We start from the raw sequence: 19,828 nt of genomic DNA, 5'->3' as shown, positions 1-19,828 counted from the left end.
CATCCTATGCAAATCCTCTCACGTCCCACATTCTTTAGCAGCAATAGCTTTAGACGCAGAAAAAGCATTTGATCGAATGGAATGGCCCTACCTTTTTCACACACTTAAGTGGTTTGGTTTTGGACCCAAAATTATTTCCTTAATATCTATTTTGAACTCTAATCCACGAGCGACAGTGTGTGCAAATGGCGGTACATCTTCTTATTTCAATTTAGGTAGGAGTGTCCAACAAGGCTGTCCACTATCTCCGTTTCTTTTCAACTTAGCCTAGAGCCTTTTTTGATAAGAATACGTCATAACGAGGACATCCATGGTTTCGATTTCAAAAAGACCCAAATCAAAATGGCAGCCTATGAAGATGATGTTTTATTATTCCTCTCACGACCTCAATCCTCTCTCCCGCCTTCCTGCAAGAGGTTGATTCCTTTGCAGCTATCTCTGGATATAAATTAAATAAAGACAAATGTGAAATTTTCCCTTTAACAAAATATACCTTCAAAGCTGACATTATTATCTCAGGTTTCGCATGGAGTCCCAAACATATTAAGTATTTAGGCGTACAGTTTGCTCCCTCTATTCCAGGTACAATTTCACGATGCATGGAAAACTGTACATAGAGATTGTCCTCTCTAACCACAAAGTGGTACTCTCTGTACCTATCTTGGTGGAGTCGTTTAGAGACCATAAAGATGATGTTATCCCCTATAATTCTCTATATAATCTCCAATATTCCACTCTCTATTCCCTTAAAATATTTTAAGAAATGTAATTCTATCTTTTCCTCTTTTTTATGGAGTAATAAAAAATCACGTATGTCCTTATCAAAATTGATCCGTCCAAAATGGGAGGGTGGTGTTAATTTCCCTGACTTTCCTACTTACCATAAGTCTTTTTTACTTCGCCAAGCATCAAGATCTCTCTCTGAGTCTCTTGTGGACTGTCCTCTTTGGGCTAGACTTGAACAGTCTTTCATCTCCCCTTTCTCATTTCAAGAATACTTATCCTTCTCCATGCCACTGGAATCAAGCTATCCTGGCTGAAGAGGGGTGAAACTCCGAAACCGGTCCTAGGATGCTTGTTTCCAGTCCAGGGAGGACCTGGCCTGGCAGTTCGGGCTGGACTGTTCCCATTGGGCACAGGGTCAAGACTGATTCGCATATGGCTGTGTCCAAACTGGAATGGCATGGTGAGCAAAATAACGATGGATTTAGGCCCAGATCTCTGTACTGGGGTGAATGTATGACATTGTTCTGCATTCTGTCCATCAAAAGTTCTTTTTCCATTTGTCACCCCGAGTGGGACGGGTATGCTCAGACGTGAGTCCCATGCTCTCCATGCCACTGGAATCAAGCTGTCCTGGCTGAAGAGGGGTGAAACCCCAAAACCGGTCCTAGGATGCTTGTTTCCAGTCCAGGGAGGACCTGGCCTGGCAGTTCGGGCTGGACTGTTCCCATTAGGCACAGAGTCAAGACTGATTTGCATATAGCTGGGTCCAAACTGGAATGGCATGGTGAGCAAAACAACAATGGATTTAGGCCCAGATCTCTGTACTGGGGTGAATGTATGACATTGTTCTGCATTCTGTCCATCAATAGTTATTTTTGCATTTATCCTTCTCAAGTAAGCCACAATCTCTATTCACTCCTATAATTAAACATACTTCCAAAATCATGCCACCTGTCTCAACATCAGACCCCATGGATTGGAGTTCTTTTCTCAACTCCACCATATGGCACAACATTAGGATATTGATACGCAATAAACCTTTGTATCGGAAATCCTGGAGACAACGAGGTTTAATTTGGGTACATCAATTATATGTACATGATGAGATTATGTCTTTCTCGCAAGCTAGTAGTTCTTTTGACCTGCCTACATCTTTCCAGTCTAAATACACCCTCTTAACACAAGCCATTCAGAACGCCTGCTCCCATTACACAATCTCACACCCTCCCACTGACTCTGTGGTTTCTCCTGTTAACAAATTACATACTCCTCTAAGTACTTCTTCAATATTACTTTATTTCGATTTAGTTTTGTAAATCATAAAAAGCATACAATAAAAAACAATCAATAAAATTGGAATTCTTTTAAAAGAATAAATAGAGGTAAAATTATTTCCAAGATAAAAAGAAAAGTGCTCTAGGTTACAAGAGCTTTCAGTAAGCATAGCTATAAAATTTAAAAGTTACACAGTTGTAGCATTATATAAGGTCGATGGCTCTTTTGTCTAAAATCTTTCGATGATAAAGAATAGATTTCAAAAAACTGACTACTGTGAATGTCAGTAAGTCTCCTTCCAACATCTGCAAGAAAAGAAATGCTGGGCGACATTGCCTATGTCCGGTACTCCTCAGAATGGGAACAAGTAGTTTTTTCCTACTTTCTGCAAAAAATTTGCAGAAAAGAATAGTATGTATGGTTGATTGATCGGACACGAGATCACAAGGGCAAACTGGTAGGGTTTTGGCCCAGTTGTTCTGAACTGGGAAAGCTATTATTCGGTGAAAAATGTTCATCCTGAGTCTTACCAATAGATAGCGCTCATGGTTTGTCATGTTTAGGGTAAGGTATGGCTGCAGGGTTGGTACCAATTGAATCATTAGGCTATGAGTGACAGATGGTTTGCTAACTTCACTCAATAGTCTCATCTCCTCCAGGTGGGCAAGTGCTTTGTTTTTTAGGGACTTTCTCGGCACCTCAGATATTGACGAGGGATTGTAGAAATACTTGTCCCAGCCCAAATCATGGAGGAAGGTTGCAATATACCTCAGCCACTTAGACCTATGAACGTTATCCAGGGTTAGACAGTCCAACAGGAGAGATTGAGAAAGGGTAGCTTTATCTGACGTCCATATTTTGCGCCATAGCAAAAGAGGCTCCACTTTTGCTAGGTCCGCCAGGTGTACAAGACCCAGTTCTAGGTGGCAAGCGAAAGTACCCGTACTTCCCGGGACTAAAAGAAGAGACCTCAAAAAACAGTTTTCAACTTTCTGAATGGTATCTAAATTCACGAAGCCCCATAAACCAGCCCCATACAAAGCCACTGATAAACATTTGGCTTTGTAAATCTGGATGGTTACAATTGGGGCTCTATTGCCCAGTTTCCTAGTAAAGTTGAGGAGGGCTGTAACTGTTCTCAGGAAGAGTAGTCTTCGGGTTTCCACTGCCGCTTTCTATGATAATTTATGGTCCATTGTTATGCCCAAGTATGAATATGTAAGGGTAGTGGCTATCTTTTGATTGTTCAAATAGATACCCCTCATTTTGTTTGCATTTATGCGAGACAAACTTGACCTCATAACAAAGGTTTTGGTTATGTTTATCCTGAGGTCAAGGCTTGCCATGAATGTGGAGTATCTATTCAAAAATTTTTGTAATTCGCATGGGGTGCGTGCCAGTATAACCGAGTCATCTGCATAGAGTAGTGCAGGTATTGGGCGTTTCCCTATCATTGGGAGATCCTGGGAACCCTTCAGCATCTCTTTTTCCAGTGCATTAGTGTACAATGTGAAAAGAAGAGGGGCAAGGACACATCCTTGTCTGACTCCCTTTTCTACTGGGAATGAGTCCGTCAGCTCCCCCCCACCCCATAACGAACTCGAGCAGAGGCTTTGGCATAAAGTTCCCTGACAAATATAAGTAAATTCAAAGGGAGCCCCATGTCAGCCAGTATTGCCCATAATTTGGAGTGGGAAACACAGTCAAACGCAGCTGACAAGTCCACGTAGACCATGTAAAAGTCTCCCTTTTTAATATGGACGTATTTGTCAATGAGAAGAGAAAGGTTTAGGGCCTGCTCTGTCGTACCCATGCCCTGGCGAAACCCGTATTGTATGTCAGATATAACCCTGCCTTCGTCAGCCCAGTCTTGTAGTTGTTCTAGGATGACTCTCCCTGCCATCTTGCCCAGGGAGTCTAATAAAGAGATTGGGCGATAGCAGGATACTGAGTCCCGATCACCTTTCTTAAAGATGGGGACTAATATGGATTTTGACCAAGATGGTAATAAGCCCATCTTGCAGGTTGCGTTCAGGACTCTGGTTAAGATGGGGATCCAGAGTTCCATTTGATCTTTAAATAAGTCAATAGGAACTCCGTCTGGGCCCGGTGCCTTCTCATTCTTGCTTGCATTCAAGGCCAAAGCGGTCTGTTCCAAAGAAAAATGTAGGTCAATAGGGTAATTTGAGGATGGTTCATTTGAAATGTTGGAATTCAGGGTGTATGAGTCCGAGCGTTCAAGTAACTCCTTATCTATTGAAAAAATTTTAGAAAAGTGGAGGACCCATTCTTTTTCCTCAATTGCTACATCTAACTTGGCGTGATGTGTGTTGTCATTTAAGAAAGGAGACTTAACTACTTGCCAGAAAGCTGTCGTGTTTTTTTGAGAACAGGTTTCGTGTAATTGTTCCCAAAGCTGAGTTTTTAATTCTTTTTTCCTGATTCTTAAGGCTTGGTTATAGGCTTTCCTAAGTATTGATATCTCGTGTGGTGACCTTGTAGTTTTTCTCAGTGCCGTTTTTAGGTTGGAGTATGCGACTGTACAATCATGGTTGAACCAGCCTTTTTGTTTGTTTGAGGCATTTTTTCTTTCCACCCACAATGCTTCGTTGATTGCCACAACAATCAATTCGAAGCTTGCAATGACCTCTGAGTTGGTAGCATGTGGGTTAAGACAAGACATGATAGATGAATTAGCTTTTACAATTACTTGTTTAGTCACCTCCATAGGCACTACGTTCCCCCATTTGAGGGCATAGCCAGTCAGTCTAGAGAGTGCTAGGTTGTTTTGTGATAGGATGGTTCTCATACCTCTCTTTGGTTTATGAGCCAAAGAGAGAGAGATGCCAAGAGGATAGTGGTCACTGAGCAGGATTAAATGTCTAGTAAAAACTGCATTTTCAGTCCTCTCAGCGTTTGAAACCAGGATGTAATCTATGGTTGTTGAACATCCTCTTCCGTGAAAAGTAGGAGCCAGGGTTTGGTTCTTTCCATTTCTGGCATTTGCCTGAACCAAATCTAGATCGAATAAGGTTTCATTTAAGTAGTTGCCCAGGGTTGAGTGTCTAAAGTGAGATATTGGGTTATCAAATTCATCCACTATACCGCATATGTTTTCATTTCCATTTGCATGGACCTAGATTGAAATCCCCCCCCAGATAATCACCGCGTCACTTTTTTTCCTCGTTATTCTGGATTTTAATGTGGACCGCATCTGAGATACCAGAATAAGTGTTTCGGCCTCGGGGAGGTTATTATAAAAGTTCACTATAATGAAGCTTTCCCCATCATTTAAAGTCAGCCTAAGAATCTGGGCGTTTGGGTCAAGGCTCATGGGGACTACTTTTTTTATATTTAGGAGGTTTGAAATATAAGTTGTTAAACCTCCTTTCGCTCTACCTGAGGCAGAGGGTAGGGCGCAAGAAAAGAAAGTTTTATAACCTGCCATATGTATTGGTTCTACAGTCCAGGTCTCTTGGAGTGCCAGGATATCAAATCTTGGAGCAAAGTCCATCCATATGTCATTAGTAGCCTTAGTACGTTGGCCTGCTATATTCCAATAAAGGAACGTTATGCAAGGTTTTGTCTCATCTCCTAGGCGTATCTGAGGGATGGGAGTATAGGATAATTTGGAATTCTGTTCTATATTTAGAATGGGTTGAATTTTATCCAAGATTATATGATTATATAATGAATCCATAGATGCTGGAGAGGTTTGAACATGCGTTAAGTTGGCATCCTGGGGCATGTACATGTCGAGATTAACAATAGGATTGTCCTCCATGTTACTGGAGGGCACCTTTTGAGAACTAACAGAATTTGTCATTTCTGCCCCGTGTAACTTCAGTCAGTCCACTCCTTCTAGGTCTGTAAGTTCAGCATATCGATTATAAAGAGGTAAAGAATAATCGTCCTGTATACGACGAGAGGGATAAAAGCGATGCTTCAGAGATTGAAAAGAAGACCTTGGGTGACCTGATGTATGATGGGTTGGGGTAACTAAGGGTTTTTGGTCTCTTTGGTATAGCAGAGGGGGCCTTGGACAGTATTCTGAGTATTGTGGGATGTATGTATCACAATTGCTTTGTCGGTTGTATAGGGGCCTAAGATAGGGATCCTGACGCTGTGGCAAGGGACTTATGTACCTATCCTGATTTTGAGTTAGTAAGCTTATATTGTTTTTGACAGGAAAATGTGCTCTAGGATAAAAGTAGGTCAGGTCATGTAGTTTTATTGAGTTAGAAGATTTAAAAGGTGAGTAGTTTAGAATGTGTCTTACAGCTCTTTTGTCTCTAAAGTTGATTGTTATAATGTCACCCATGATATCTTTTTCCCTTCTTCCTAACCAGGAGAGACGCCTGACAAAAAGGATTTCCCCATTAATCTCCGGGGGAAGAGGACATTTTTGTCCGAGACAAAATATAACTTTATTTTTTAGTTGGGAGTGGTCTTCTCTTTTCCCGTCCTCTAAGGGGGGGACTCCAGTTAGGACCACCACCAAAGGGACAGCTTCTGGAGGAAGGTCTACATTGCGGTTTGGTGGAGCAGGTGACCTTGCCAGATCTTCAAGCTCAAAATTTGTTTCAGTGATTTGTTTCGAGATTAATTGGGTATTGGGTTTCGGGACTACCTTTAGCTCGTTGTCTTTAGGGGGTACATTAGTGCATATCTTTCGGGGGGGCAGCGTATGCTGAGCGTTTGGTTTTGGCGGAGTAGTCGCTCTGGTGATCGGTCCCTCTTGGTTACTATTTCTTGTAGTTGGTAAGATCATTGAGGGGACTGTTAAAGGCTTTACTAGATCCTTGGTTCCCTCTTTGATCTCCTCAATTGTTTTTTCTAAATTCCCCAGTTGACGAGCTATGACTTTTAATTTTTCTGTTAATGGAAGTATGAGTGATCTAATCTCTAAGTAATAATCCTAGGGCCTTTGTCATATATAACTATCTACATAGTTCACCCACTTCAAGAGAGAAGACTAAAGTAGAGCTCTCTTGGGAAAAAGATTTAGAGGTTTGTTGGTCCACAGAATTATGGAACAAGATTTGGATTAAAATCAGGAAGTCCTCTAGAGCAGCGAACACCACACAGACACTCTTCTTTATATATAATAGACTCCTACTATCCCCAATTGCTCTAAATGCAAGACATGCAGACCTCTAAGATGTTTGCTAGACATGCTCCTCACCACATGCTGATCGACATCACTTACTTTTTACATGCACACCTGTTCATAACTTTTGGAAAAATGAATGGTCTCAATTTAACTCAATTTTTTATTCCAGCTGCCCTTTTTCTGCTTCTCATGTCTTTTTAGGAAGTGTATCCCCTGTTTGGGCAGACTGTGATTCTAACATAAAGATAATAGACTTGTTGCTCGCAGTTGCCTTTCAACAGATAACCAAGAATTGTAAAGACTGTACCAAACTGTCTCATCAAGCATGGTGATATGCTGTTTGCTATAATCATAGGTTGGACACAACTTTTGTATATCCTATTCATATGGCATCAAAACGTTCAAATTTATGGTTACCTGTTACGTTGTTTATTGATGTTAGCACCCAACGCTTCCTGTCTTTGAATCCCATGCAGCAAGAAGTGTCTAATCCTCCATGACTTCCCTCATGTTAATATCATATTATATGGTCATATTCCATTCTGTATACAATCTCGCCATAAAATGTAACTCTCCTTTATTCACCAATCATTTGCATATCACTGTTATCTCCCTTTGTATGCTATGCTAAACTGACTTATACATTCATTTTCTTTATTTCTCAGTTTTAGATTGCCTTACTGTATGTGATCTTTCATTGTTATATCATTTGTACTACTACTTTACTTTCCCTCAATAAACTCACCTTTTATTTACTTAAAAAAGAGTGACACATGCGGCATAAAGGTAGAGGTTGGTGCAATTGGGCTGGACCTATACATTTTAAAATGGCTGGGTCCAAACTGGAACGGCATGGTGAGCAAAAAAACGATGGATTTAGGCCCAGATCTCTGTACTGGGGTGAATGTATGACATTGTTCTGCATTCTGTCCATCAATAGTTCTTTTTGCATTTGTCACCCCGAGTGGGACGGGTATGCTCAGACGTGAATCCTGTGCTCCCCTTGCCACTGGAATCAAGCTATCCTGGCTGAAGAGGGGTGAAACCCCGAAACCGATCCTAGGATGCTTGTTTCCAGTCCAGGGAGGACCTGGCCTGGCAGTTCAGGCTGGTCTGCTCCCATTGGGCACAGAGTCAAGACTGATTTGCATATGGCTGGGTCCAAACTGGAATGGCATGGTGAGCAAAAAAACAATACTTTTAGGCCCAGATCTCTGTACTGGGGTGAATGTATCACATTGTTCTTCACCTTTTATTTACTTAAAAAAGAGTGGCACATGCTGCATAAAGGTAGAGGCTGGTGCAATTGGGCTGGACCTATACATTTTAAAATGTAAAATACATGCTGAATCTAACCAGAATCTAATAGGTATTTCTCTTTAACACTCACTATCTCTCAGGTAGGAACTGGAGTGTGTGGGAAGCCTAGACTGGCAAAAAAAAGAAAGTTATTAAATAAACTGCATACAGTCTAGGACTGTCCTAAAAGTCTAATGAGGGGGCCTCCTTGAGAGGTGGGGGCTCTGGACCAGAGCCCACTTTGTCATGATACAATTTTCTGCAAGTGTTTATTGAGCTTGTTCATATGTAAAAATGTGCTGCAGGTTTTCAAACAATTTGCGCACGCACACACATACACACACACACCTGCCCCAACCCAAACCCTGGACTCAAGGGCATGCCACAAATTGTGCTGATACCGGCAACAGACACCCTTATGGTTCTCTAACATCATCAGTCCATAACTAATGCTTAGCTATGCTTACAGAGGGAGAAATACACCTTACTTCTATTGCAGATTCTGTACTTGGCTGTGAGTTCGATCCCTAGGAGCTTTATTTCAACTTCTGTTAGCAGGAGCACTGCCATAAATTGGAGGTGCTACCACCCCACCAAACTTGTGTAAACCAGGTCTGTCTAGAATTAGGTGGAGCACCAAGTTTACACTGATTGACCCTCTCTGCCAGTGTAAACCTCTCTCCTGTCGGTCCATTCGTGAGAGGTTGCAAGGCCACAGTGATAGCCACCTTGTCCTATAGAAGGTATCCCACCCTATGGAGGACCCTACTGTGGAAATTCAAAATCTTTAGATTTCCATACTCAACTTTATATACATAACACAACTTTAAAGGTTTCACACATCAAAGGCTGACTATATAATACAAATTTGCTGCCTTATTACATTTATCATTAACATTCTAACCCAACCTCAGCCTCTACAGTCATGTGTTTTATACAAATACCAATGGCTGATTATATTCTTGATTCTATCTTCATAAGACAGCTGTCTACAAACCACATTGTTATCAATGCTTTAAAAAATGGAGTGCTTGCATTGTTATACATGAGGGACTATTTTACATCTCAAAGTTCTTACAGTCATCACACAATTTTACATGCACTTTGTGCACTACTAGGCCTGGGCAGAATAATTAATTCCGCAGGTGGAATTGGAGGGATTTGATAATTCTGCGTTAACTCAGAATTACTTTAAAATGCCGCTGCTCAGCCAGGGAAATTAACCTGCAGTAATTGTTTTTTTCTAAGAGGGCTGCATGAGGGAGCAGTCTCTCCACGTTGAAAATCACTGCAGACTAAAGTTTTATCTGCCGTGGTTTTTAAACATAGCGGGACTGCACACGTCATGCGGCTCTGTTTAGAAACAAAAAAGCACTGCAGGCACGCCCTTCAATCAATCAATCAGGGAATTTTAAAGCGTGCTACTCACCCGTGAGGTGCCCAAGGCGCTGAGAGGGGGGGTGCAGCTGCAAGTTAGCTGAAGAGACAGGTCTTGAGGCTTTTCCTGAAGGTGTGTAGGGTAGAGTCTGATGTTGACCGGGAGCTCATTGCAGGCGTTAGCTGTGATGTAGGAGAAGGCTCTTCCACCCCCTCTGGTTCTGTGGATTCGCGGGGTTTCTGCTAGGGCGCGGTCGGTGGAGCGGAGGTTTCTTTTGGGTAAGTGGAAGGAGACTCTTTCATTGAGGTATTTGGGTCTGGAGTTGTGGAGAGATTTGTAGGTGTGGGTGAGTAGCTTGAAGGTTACTCTCTTCTCAACAGGGAGCCAGTGGAGGTCTTGAAGGTGTTGGGTGATGTGCTCATGTCGCGGGATGCCGAGGACGGGTCTGGCCGTGGTGTTCTGGATGGTCTTTAGTGTGCGTAGCAGGGATTTGTTGATTCCAGCGCAGAGGGCGTTTCCGTAGTCCAGTCTGCTTGTTATGAGTGTGTGGGTGATGGTCCTACTGGCTTCCGGGGGTATCCACTTAAAGGTCTTGCAAGGGATGCAAAGGGTGTTGAAGCAAGTGGAGGAGATGCCGTTGATCTGGCAGGTCAAGGTGAGGGAGGAGTCGAGTATGTATGATGCCAAGGTTCCGGGTGTGGTTTGTGGGGGAGGGTGGGTTGCCGAGGGCAGAGGGTCACCAGATGTTGGTGGGTCAGAAGATGAGGACTTCTGTCGTCTCTGAGTTGAGCTTCAGGCAGGTTCTGCTCATCCAAGTTGCAACGTCGTTCATTTCTTTACTGGAAGCTGAGTCAGGTGGCTTCACGGTCCTTTGTGAGGGAGAGGATGAGCTGGGTGTCATCGGCGTAGGATACTACAAGTCCATGCTGTCTGACGATGGCGGTGGTGGAGAAGTGTGGCTCAATGGTTAGAGCGGCAGACCCTGATGCAGAGTTCTGGCCCGGGACCAGAGTTCAATTCCCCGCCTCGGCGGGTCTTGGATTCAATTTCCTCGGACCTGATAATTCTCGACTAGGTGCCTATTCTAATCATGGGTCCCACGCTGCAACTCTGGGCAATAGCTTGCTTAATCTCCACAACGGCCCCAGCAGCGCTGGGATGCCTGGCTTCACCATGGGGGTGCCCAGGAGTGGACATTTCACAGGGAAAGGCCAGGAAGGGTTCCACAGCGGTATGAGTAAAAAGCACCAGGATACCCCCGTTGGGGGTGGCAGTGCGCTATACAAGTACATACACATTTACATTTACATTTACATGTAGATGTTAAAGAGTGTGGGACTTGAGCGATGATCATTGGGGTTCTCCGCAGTTGATTTCTGTGGGTTCAGAGAGGAAAGGCGGGAGTCTGACCCTTTGAGTTCTGCAGGCGAGGAAGGAGCGGAGCCAGTCGAGGGCGGTTCCCTGTATGCCGGCATCGAGGAGTGTGGCTGCGAGACGGAGGTGGGAAACGATGTCGAGGCTGCGGAGTGGTCTGGAAGGATGAGGGCCACGGTGTTGCCTTGGTCAAGGAGTGTGCGCATGTCGTCTGTGGCGGCAAAGAGGGTGGTCTGGGTGCTGTGGATACTGCGGAATCCAGATTAGGAAGAGTTGAGGATGGTGTTCTCTTCGATGAAGTGTGTCAGCTGGGTGTTGACGATCTTCTCTGTGACTTTGGCTATGAAGGGAAAGAGATAGATGGGTCGGTAGTTTTTCAGGGCCTTCGGGTCTGCTGTTTCTGCATCGTTTTTCGAGATGTCTGCTGGTGCGTCTGGCTTCTTGGAGGTTGGTGGTGAACGAGGTGGCCTTCAAGGGGCGTTGTCTATTGGGGTTGAGGAGGGGTTCAAGCTTGTCTGTGCAGTTGGTGATCCAGCGGTGTAGTTCCTTGGCCTCACAGTTGGCATTGGTCGAGGTGGGGGGTTGTGGGTGAGGGTGGAGTTGAGGTCCTCCTCTGTGACCTAGCTCCAGGTCATTCGTGGTGGGCGTGGAATGGGTTTGTGAGCGTTGGCAGTGTTGAAAGAGAAGTGAACACAGTGGTGGCCCGTCCGGAGGGGTTGCGAGGTGTGGCTGAAGCAGATGTTTTTCCCTCCTGCAAAGATGGGGTCAACTGTGTGTCCTGCCTTGTGGGTAGGGGTGGTGATGAGCTGTTTCAGTCCGATGTTGGCGAGGTTGTCCAGGAGGGCGGTGGAGTTGGGGTCGCTCAGGATGTCGGGGTGGAAGTTCAGGTCTCCGATGAGTGCGTAGTCTGTGGAGGTGATGGTGTGAGGTTTGATGAGGTTGGCGATGGTAGTGGTGAATGATGCACAAGGCCAGGGGGTTCTGTAGGTGAGGGTTCCGTGAAGCGTAGTACTAGGGCTGGTCTGGATCTGGAAGTGAAGGTGTTTGGTGGTGGAGGGGGAGTCTCTCGTGCTGGAGGTGGAGAGTGAGAGGGAGCTCTTGTGTGCGATGGCGAGTTCTCCTTCTGTGCAGTTGGGGTGGTCCTTCCTCCATCAGGAAAGGCGGTGGTGATGTCAGGTGCAGAGGAGATGTTGGGCCAGGTTTCTGTGAAGAAGGCGACGTCTGGCAAGAGGGTGCTGACGAGGTCCCAGATTTCCTACTGGACCACAAGGGATGAGGCGCAGGCAGGAGCTTGCAGGTGGATGAGGGCCTCGAACACCTACCAGCAGAGGTAAGCAAGGTCAGCGGCAGCAGCACAACAGTGGAGCTGCTGGGGGAGAGAGCAGGTCTCTGACCAGGAGGTCAGAGGTCTTGCTCGGACACCCGATCAGCGGCCACCATTAAATAGGGAAGGGGGAAGGGAGCGCAACTGGGAGGCAGGAGCGGGAACTGGCAGGGGGAAGGGGCTGTGGGGGCTGCAGCGGCAGGAATGAAACAGGCACAGAGGAAACAAACAGGAACAACAGGAAACAACAGGATAGACAGAAAAACCGGGACAAAAGGCACAAAGAGGAATAAAAGGCACAATAACAAGACACCAAAAAGGCACAATAACAAGACACCAAAAAGACACAATACCAATACACTAACAAGACAGAACACATGGGCAGAAACACAGAGACAAACAGCAGTAGACCGGCAGAAGAGCAAGGCTCTCCCACTGGATCACCAGGGATGAGGCGCAGGCAGGAGCCTGTGGGTGGAGGAGGGACTCGAACACCTACCAGCAGAGGTGAGCGGGGTCAGCGGCAGTGGCCCAACAGCGGAGTTGCTGGGGGAGAGAGCAGGTCTCTGACCAGGAGGTCAGAGGTCTTGCTCAGACACCCGAGCAGCAGCCGCCATTAAAAAGGGAAGAGGGGAGGAAGCGCGGCGGATAGGCTGGAGCGAGAACCAGCAGGGGGAGGGGCCGCGGGGGCAGCTGCGGCAGAAAGTAAACAGGTGCAGAGGAAACAAACAGGAACAACAGGAAACAACAGGAAAGACAGAAAAACTGTGACAAAAGGCACAAAGTGGAAAAAAGGCACAATAACAAGACACCAAAAAGGCAGTGTTAGGAGACCCTTCTCTGACGCTGTTTGTAGTGCAGCCTGACCATATGCTCTTAAGTGCATTATAACCAAACGGTAAATGCTAACTTTGGACTGGCTGCACGGAAACATGTCGTGTTTGGTATCAAACACCTTGGAATCATACCACCACACCAGTAACTGGTGTGGGATTATGAGCCCACCCTTCTAGAGGGAGAAACATGACAGCACTGGTATACCCGTTAGAAACTTAATAGAGCCCTGGCATCACAAAATGGATGCTGCAGCCACAGACACGGGTCTGGCCTCCTGCTGCTGACCGAAACTCCAATGCAAAAACAGCAGTTGGCAGAATGCAGAACAATGTCATACATTCACCTCAGTACAGAGATCTGGGCCTAAATCCATCGTTTTTTTGCTCACCATGCCGTTCCAGTTTGAACCCAGCCATATGCAAATCAGTCTTGACCCTGTGCCTCATGGGAACAGTCCAGCCCGAACTGCCAAGCCAGGTCCTCCTTGGACTGGAAACAAGCATCCTAGGACCGGTTTCAGGGTTTTACCCCTCTTCAGCCAAGATACCTTGATTCCAGTGGCATGGAGAGCACGGGACCCACGTCTGGGCATACCCTTCCCACTCGGGGTGACAAATGCAAAAACAACAGTTGATGGACAGAATGCAGAACAATGTCATACATTCACCCCAGTACAGAGATCTGGGCCTAAATCCATCGGTTTTTTTGCTCACCATGCCGTTCCAGTTTGAACCCAGCCATATGCAAATCAGTCTTGACCCTGTGCCTCATGGAGACAGTCCAGCCCGAACTGCCAAGCCAGATCCTCCCTGGACTGGAAACAAGCATCCTAGGACCGGTTTCGGGATTTCAACACTCTTCAGCCAGGATAGCTTGATTCCAGTGGCATGGAGAGCCTGGGACCCACGTCTGGGCTACCCTTCCCACTTGGGGTGACAAATGCAAAATCAACAATAGATGGACGGAATGCAGAACAATGTCATACATTGACCCCAGTACAGAGATCTGGGCATAAATCCATCGTTTTTTTGCTTACCATGCCGTTCCAGTTTGAACCCAGCCATATGCAAATCAGTCTTGACCCTGTGCCTCATGGGAACAGTCCAGCCCGAACTGCCAAGCCAGGTCCTCCCTGGACTGGAAACAAGCATCCTAGGACCGGTTTCGGGGTTTCACCCCTCTTCAGCCAGGATAGCTTGATTCCAGTGGCATGGAGAGCACGGAACCCACGTCTGGGCATACCCTTTCCACTCAGGGTGACAAATGCAAAAACAACAGTTGATGGACAGAATGCAGAACAATGTCAAATATTCACCCCAGTACAGAGATCTGGGCCTAAATCCATCGTTTTTGTTGCTCACCATGCCGTTCCAGTTTGAACCCAGCCATATGCAAATCAGTCTTGACCCTGTGCCTCATGGGAACAGTCCAGCCCGAACTGCCAAGCCAGGTCCTCCCTGGACTGGAAACAAGCATCCTAGGACCGGTTTTGGGGTTTCACCCCTCTTCAGCCAGGATAGCTTGATTCCAGTGGCATGGAGAGCACGGGACCCACGTCTGGGCATACCCTTTCCACTCGGGGTGACAAATGCAAAAACAACAGTTGATGGACAGAATGCAGAACAATTTCATACATTCACCCCAGTACAGAGATCTGGGCCTAAATCCATCGTTTTTTTCTCACCATGCCGTACCAGTTTGAACCCAGCCATATGCAAATCAGTCTTGACCCTGTGCCTCATGGGAACAGTCCAGCCCGAACTGCCAAGCCAGGTCCTCCCTGGACAGAAAACAAGCATCCTAGGACCGGTTTCGGGGTTTCACCCCTCTTCAGCCAGGATAGCTTGATTCCAGTGGCATGGCGAGCACGGGACCCACATCTGGGCATACCCGTCCCACTCGGGGTGACAAATGCAAAAACAACAGTTGATGGACAGAATGCAGAACAATATCATACAATCACCCCAGTACAGAGATCTGGGCCTAAATCCATCGTTTTTTTGCTGCCCATGCCGTTCCATTTTGAACCCAGCCATATGCAAATCAGCCTTGACCCTGTGCCTTATGGGAACAGTCCAGCCCGAGCTGCCAAGCCAGGTCCTCCCTGGACTGGAAACAAGCATCCTGGGACAGGTTTCGGGGTTTCACCCCTCTTCAGCCAGGATAGCTTGATTCCAGCAGGGGAGGCCTGGACAATAGGTTTCCTGTCACAGGAAGGTGTAATCACCTCCCAGACAGGCTGATGTGTATTGGGACTGGGTGGGAGCACTCTCTGAGTGCTTTGAAGTCCTGCAGTGGGGGCACATTTGTTGTCCCTGTGCATAGTCCAGCTCAAACCAGTTCCAGCCCCTGCTCTGGCGCGAAACTGGACAAAGGAAATGGGTGTAGCCACCCCTCTTTCTAAACCCTCCCATAGGTGGGTCCCCAGAGTATGTCCAACCCCCTACCTGAGTATAAGTATGGGACCCCTGTCCTTAGGACTATAGATTACCCTGGACGAAACTCTGAAGCCGAATCCTGGACCTTCGACGCTCTGCTCAAGACCAGAGGACTGAAGAAATCTCCCTTGATGTCAAGGAGTGACTCCCCTGCTTGGCAGGCACCAACAAAGCAATTTGTCAGTCTGCATTATCGAAGCTCCAGCCGGACTCCGAAGTATTTGCAGGCAGTCCAGGAAGAGGTTTTACAGACATCTCAGAGGCCGACCTGAGTCCCCAGCAAAGCTGAGACCCGCAGCCCTCGTGAGTAGCGTGGAACCGGAACTCCTGATCACCATGCATTTCTGCAAGTGCATGGACTTTTCGACATCTCTTGAAGTCGTGCTTGGGCTGACTTGTAGCCCCCACCTCGAGCACTGAATCCACCAAAGATTGTTGGCCTGGTCATTCCGAGTGACCAGTGGGCTACCATTTTGTGTTTCATCTCGAGGTCCCTTTGCGATCCCTAGTCCGTTGACTGGTGGGTCTCTGAGGGGGTAACTTTGTATTTCCTTGGGCTTTCCTGGTTGCTCCAGACGTGCCCCAACTCCCTACCAAGTGGTGAGTCCCACAGACCTTGCTGGTCTGCACCGAAGCATCTTTCTCGTTTCTGCGTGGGTTGCTGTTGCCAAGGCTTGTTGTGTCCAATCCGGGCACCGATGCTGCACTCGACATCCTTCGTGGGACAGCTCGAATCCAGCTCCTGGTTGTCCTCGACGCCTCCTGGTCCTCGTGGCTGAAGAGTCAAGCTTCACCTGTTTCACCTGAAATCACCCGACATCGATGGGCATCTGCTCATCGCCTTCCTGGTCACTGGCAAGTGCCCCAGACTCTGTCCCCTCTGCTTTCAGGTTCTTCTCCTCTTCGATCCAGGCTTGGATCTCTTCGGACACTTCGCATCTTCACGACAGCAGCATTTCTTCGCCAGCTCCCATTGAAATCGGCGACGCGACCAGACACCAAAAGACACCTATGCACCCGGCTTCCCTGGGTGAGGTAACACGAGTACTCCGGTGCTCCCGTGGGTGCTAGCCCTAGAACTTCCTAAGTCCAAAAGGGTTTGGTCCTGACTCATTTCTAAGTGTCCCAAATCTTTAAAAATGTAACCGTGACTTTCCCCATAGAAGCTAACGGGAGCTCGCTGCTGTGTTCACACACTGCACACGGCCCCCGTGGGTCCGCTGTGTCACTACCTTGGGTGGTTCCTTGGGGTCCCAGCGATTCTACAGGCTCTAGGCCTTGTGTCTAGTTAAGTCATGGTTCTTCTACCACTATTTTAGTATATGGTTTGGCTCGCCCCTAGGGCCTGACGTGTATTTGTGCTATTTTACTGTGATTGTTAAAGTGTAATTTATGTGTTTTGACCTCTAGTCTCATAAAGAGACTAGGAGGGAGTGTTTAGTAATAAATACATATATTTACCTGGTGTGGATATCTTTCATTTAGTAACTCAAGAGATTATAGACTGCCAAAACAATCTGCTTTACATTCCTTCAAGACTTAGCCTGAAGGCTGCTCTCCATAGCTACCACTAGGATAGCTTTCAATAAAGGTTGTCTTTAACCTATACCCAATACATGTATCAGGCCAACTTCTCACAAAGTATTATATTTTTGGTGTGCCTAATTGGGTTTCCCAGTCTATTTAGTGACATCCCCCTCACAAATAATTAGTGGAAGTACAACATACCACCTGAGGCCACCGATCCCTTTTCAGCCAACCACTTCCATGCAGTAGAAAGGCAGCAGCTATTCTAGACTGGGACTTCTCAGGAGCAACACTTTTTTTTTTGCGACTGAAAGGACGCATAACACGCACTTAACTATGCAAATGATACAGGCTAGATCCCCTCCAGTTGACAGATTTTCTTTTCATTTTATGCATGCACTAAACACCGCTTGAGCACCTGTTTGTTATCTGTTGTAAATCCAGCAGAAGACACCTAGTGGCACACCGCGAGCATATTTATCAAGCAGTTGTGTCACCCTTGAACCATACCATGGGGCTCAAGGTTGATGCAACTACTAAGGAATATTCATCAATCACACAAGGCCCCCTTGTGTGGCTCGATAAGTCTACAGTAACGCAAAGCAACACAAACCACTGACTTGCGTTACTCTGCCCCAGGGAGGCATTTCATGGGTGGAGCGTGGTTGTTCCTAAATATCCACCCATCGATTTTGGTAAATTCTCAGATTTGCCAACACTGGTAAACCTGGGAATGCGTAAAAATGCTACTCCTCCTCAGGTGAGGCGTAATAAGGTGAAATATCTTTATTTCTCCTCTTGCTTTCTTCTTTCTATGTGTGCTGCATTCTAAATTCTTGGTGTTGATCTCAATTAACAATCGGGATTCAAAGACCCTTAGTTGTTTCTCACGATCTCCGCCTCTAATGGATTTTAAGATTCTATCCATCTCATAGGTCACCATTGCTATTATGCTTTTGCAAAACATGTCATGCCACAAGATGGAATTTGTCCACATTCTTGATGGCCCTGTATGCTCTAATATCCTTTTACACACAGGTAATTTAGTTATCTAATGTATGTCAAAGTACAGCGGCACTCCAAAGTAAATACAATAGAATCCGATGCATAGGTAATGTGCTTCAAAATCCTCCTGATTTTGCCTGTCGGTAGTTTGTAATGTTTTTGATTACAGCTGTATTTGCAGCCTCATTTGAAAACCCTTTGGGGCATCAAGCCAACTAGATGCCTTTTGTTTTACCAAATGGCTGTGTGCTGGAAAATCTTTAATGAACCTAGACTTCCTGTAGGTAATAGGTGGATATTGGCCTACCGCAGAACCTATGACAGGATCTGACAAGAGGCTCCAATGTTTTTTAATAATATTTCTCAGACTGTGTGATTTTCAAATAAAAGTGGTGATGAACCTAATTCTGTCCTTTTCTTTGCTTTTTCATTTTCTTGTCACAAAATGGTACATTCTCATGTTTGACCTTGCATATTTTCTGTTTAGCTTGTGATAGAACCTTAAAATCATAACCTCTATAGTCATCAATATCCATTATGACTATATACCAATCCTTTGTGTAAAAACACTCACAACCCTAGTTGTTAAATTTGTCAAGCGTGTGGCGTGCTTCTGGGGTTTCACTTTCCGATCAAAAAGTGTCAGTCATGTAGACAAGAACAAAGTAGCATCTCCTGATTAGTAGCACAGCAGTGAACCCCGTAGATTGGGTTTAAATTAGTTAATCCAATAAACTTTCAAGCGATATTGATTCTTCCTCTTGGTGAGGTACTCTGTAATTTCATTCACATGAATTTATGATATCCATTAATATCCAATATCAATTTGTGTGTTTCACAGAGATCCATAAACATAAATTTCACATCCATCCCGATGCATTTTGGGCATATCAGTGCCCTTCGTCAGGGGAAGATCTACAACAAGTAAACAGCACTGGCATGAGGAAAATACCCCTACAAAGTGCAGTCATTATTCTCTAAAAAAATCTGAAAGGTGAAATCCAGCCCTGTGTGAATATCATAGAGACATGCAACAAGTGCGTGAAATTCCTAGAAGCCAAGTTGCAACGTTATATCCCAAGGATGTTAAAAAACTGGTCGTGTCACATGTGACGGTGCATAAACAAGTCTGTAGGAATAGTTCACAAGGTGTCAACAACTAAAAATCCAAAACGGGATGGTGTGTATGGAGGTGGTTCGTGAAGACGTACCCGTAATAAGCAAAGCGTGATTCCAGTCATAACATTGTCGAGATGAGGACTAGACAGATGCTAAAAAGCCTACCACATTAAAGTGAAGCATGCAAACGAACATGATCCAACCGAGATGAAAATGGTGCTGTCAATGACGCCGTTAAGAAGAAGATGTGACTAGTTGTGCACGAAACTACGGTTTGAGAGCATGCAGAATAGTGAAAGGTGCTTGGTTACTGTTAACCATCCTAGGTTTACTTACATTGGGGGTGCATGAATATTGACACAGAAATCTAAATCCAAACAAAATTATACTGAGTCACACTCGTTGACATTCAC

At 45.7% G+C, this 19,828-nt stretch overlaps 1 long non-coding RNA gene across 1 annotated transcript in view; it reads left to right on the top strand.

Annotated features, from left to right (window-relative positions):
• The window catches only part of LOC146863022 (uncharacterized), a 77,068-nt gene extending 57,852 nt beyond the window's left edge, over positions 1-19,216 (top strand). The window contains exon 3 of the long non-coding RNA XR_014978544.1: positions 19,138-19,216. This is a non-coding gene — a long non-coding RNA (uncharacterized LOC146863022). The remainder of the gene's footprint in view (positions 1-19,137) is intronic.
• The last annotated feature ends 612 nt before the right edge of the window (positions 19,217-19,828 follow it).

Source organism: Triturus cristatus, chromosome 2_2 (genome assembly GCF_964204655.1).
Source record: "Triturus cristatus chromosome 2_2, aTriCri1.1, whole genome shotgun sequence".
Taxonomy (NCBI): Eukaryota; Metazoa; Chordata; class Amphibia; order Caudata; family Salamandridae; genus Triturus; species Triturus cristatus.
Note: the sequence above shows the minus strand (reverse complement) of the source record. Positions and strands in the feature narration are given on the sequence as shown.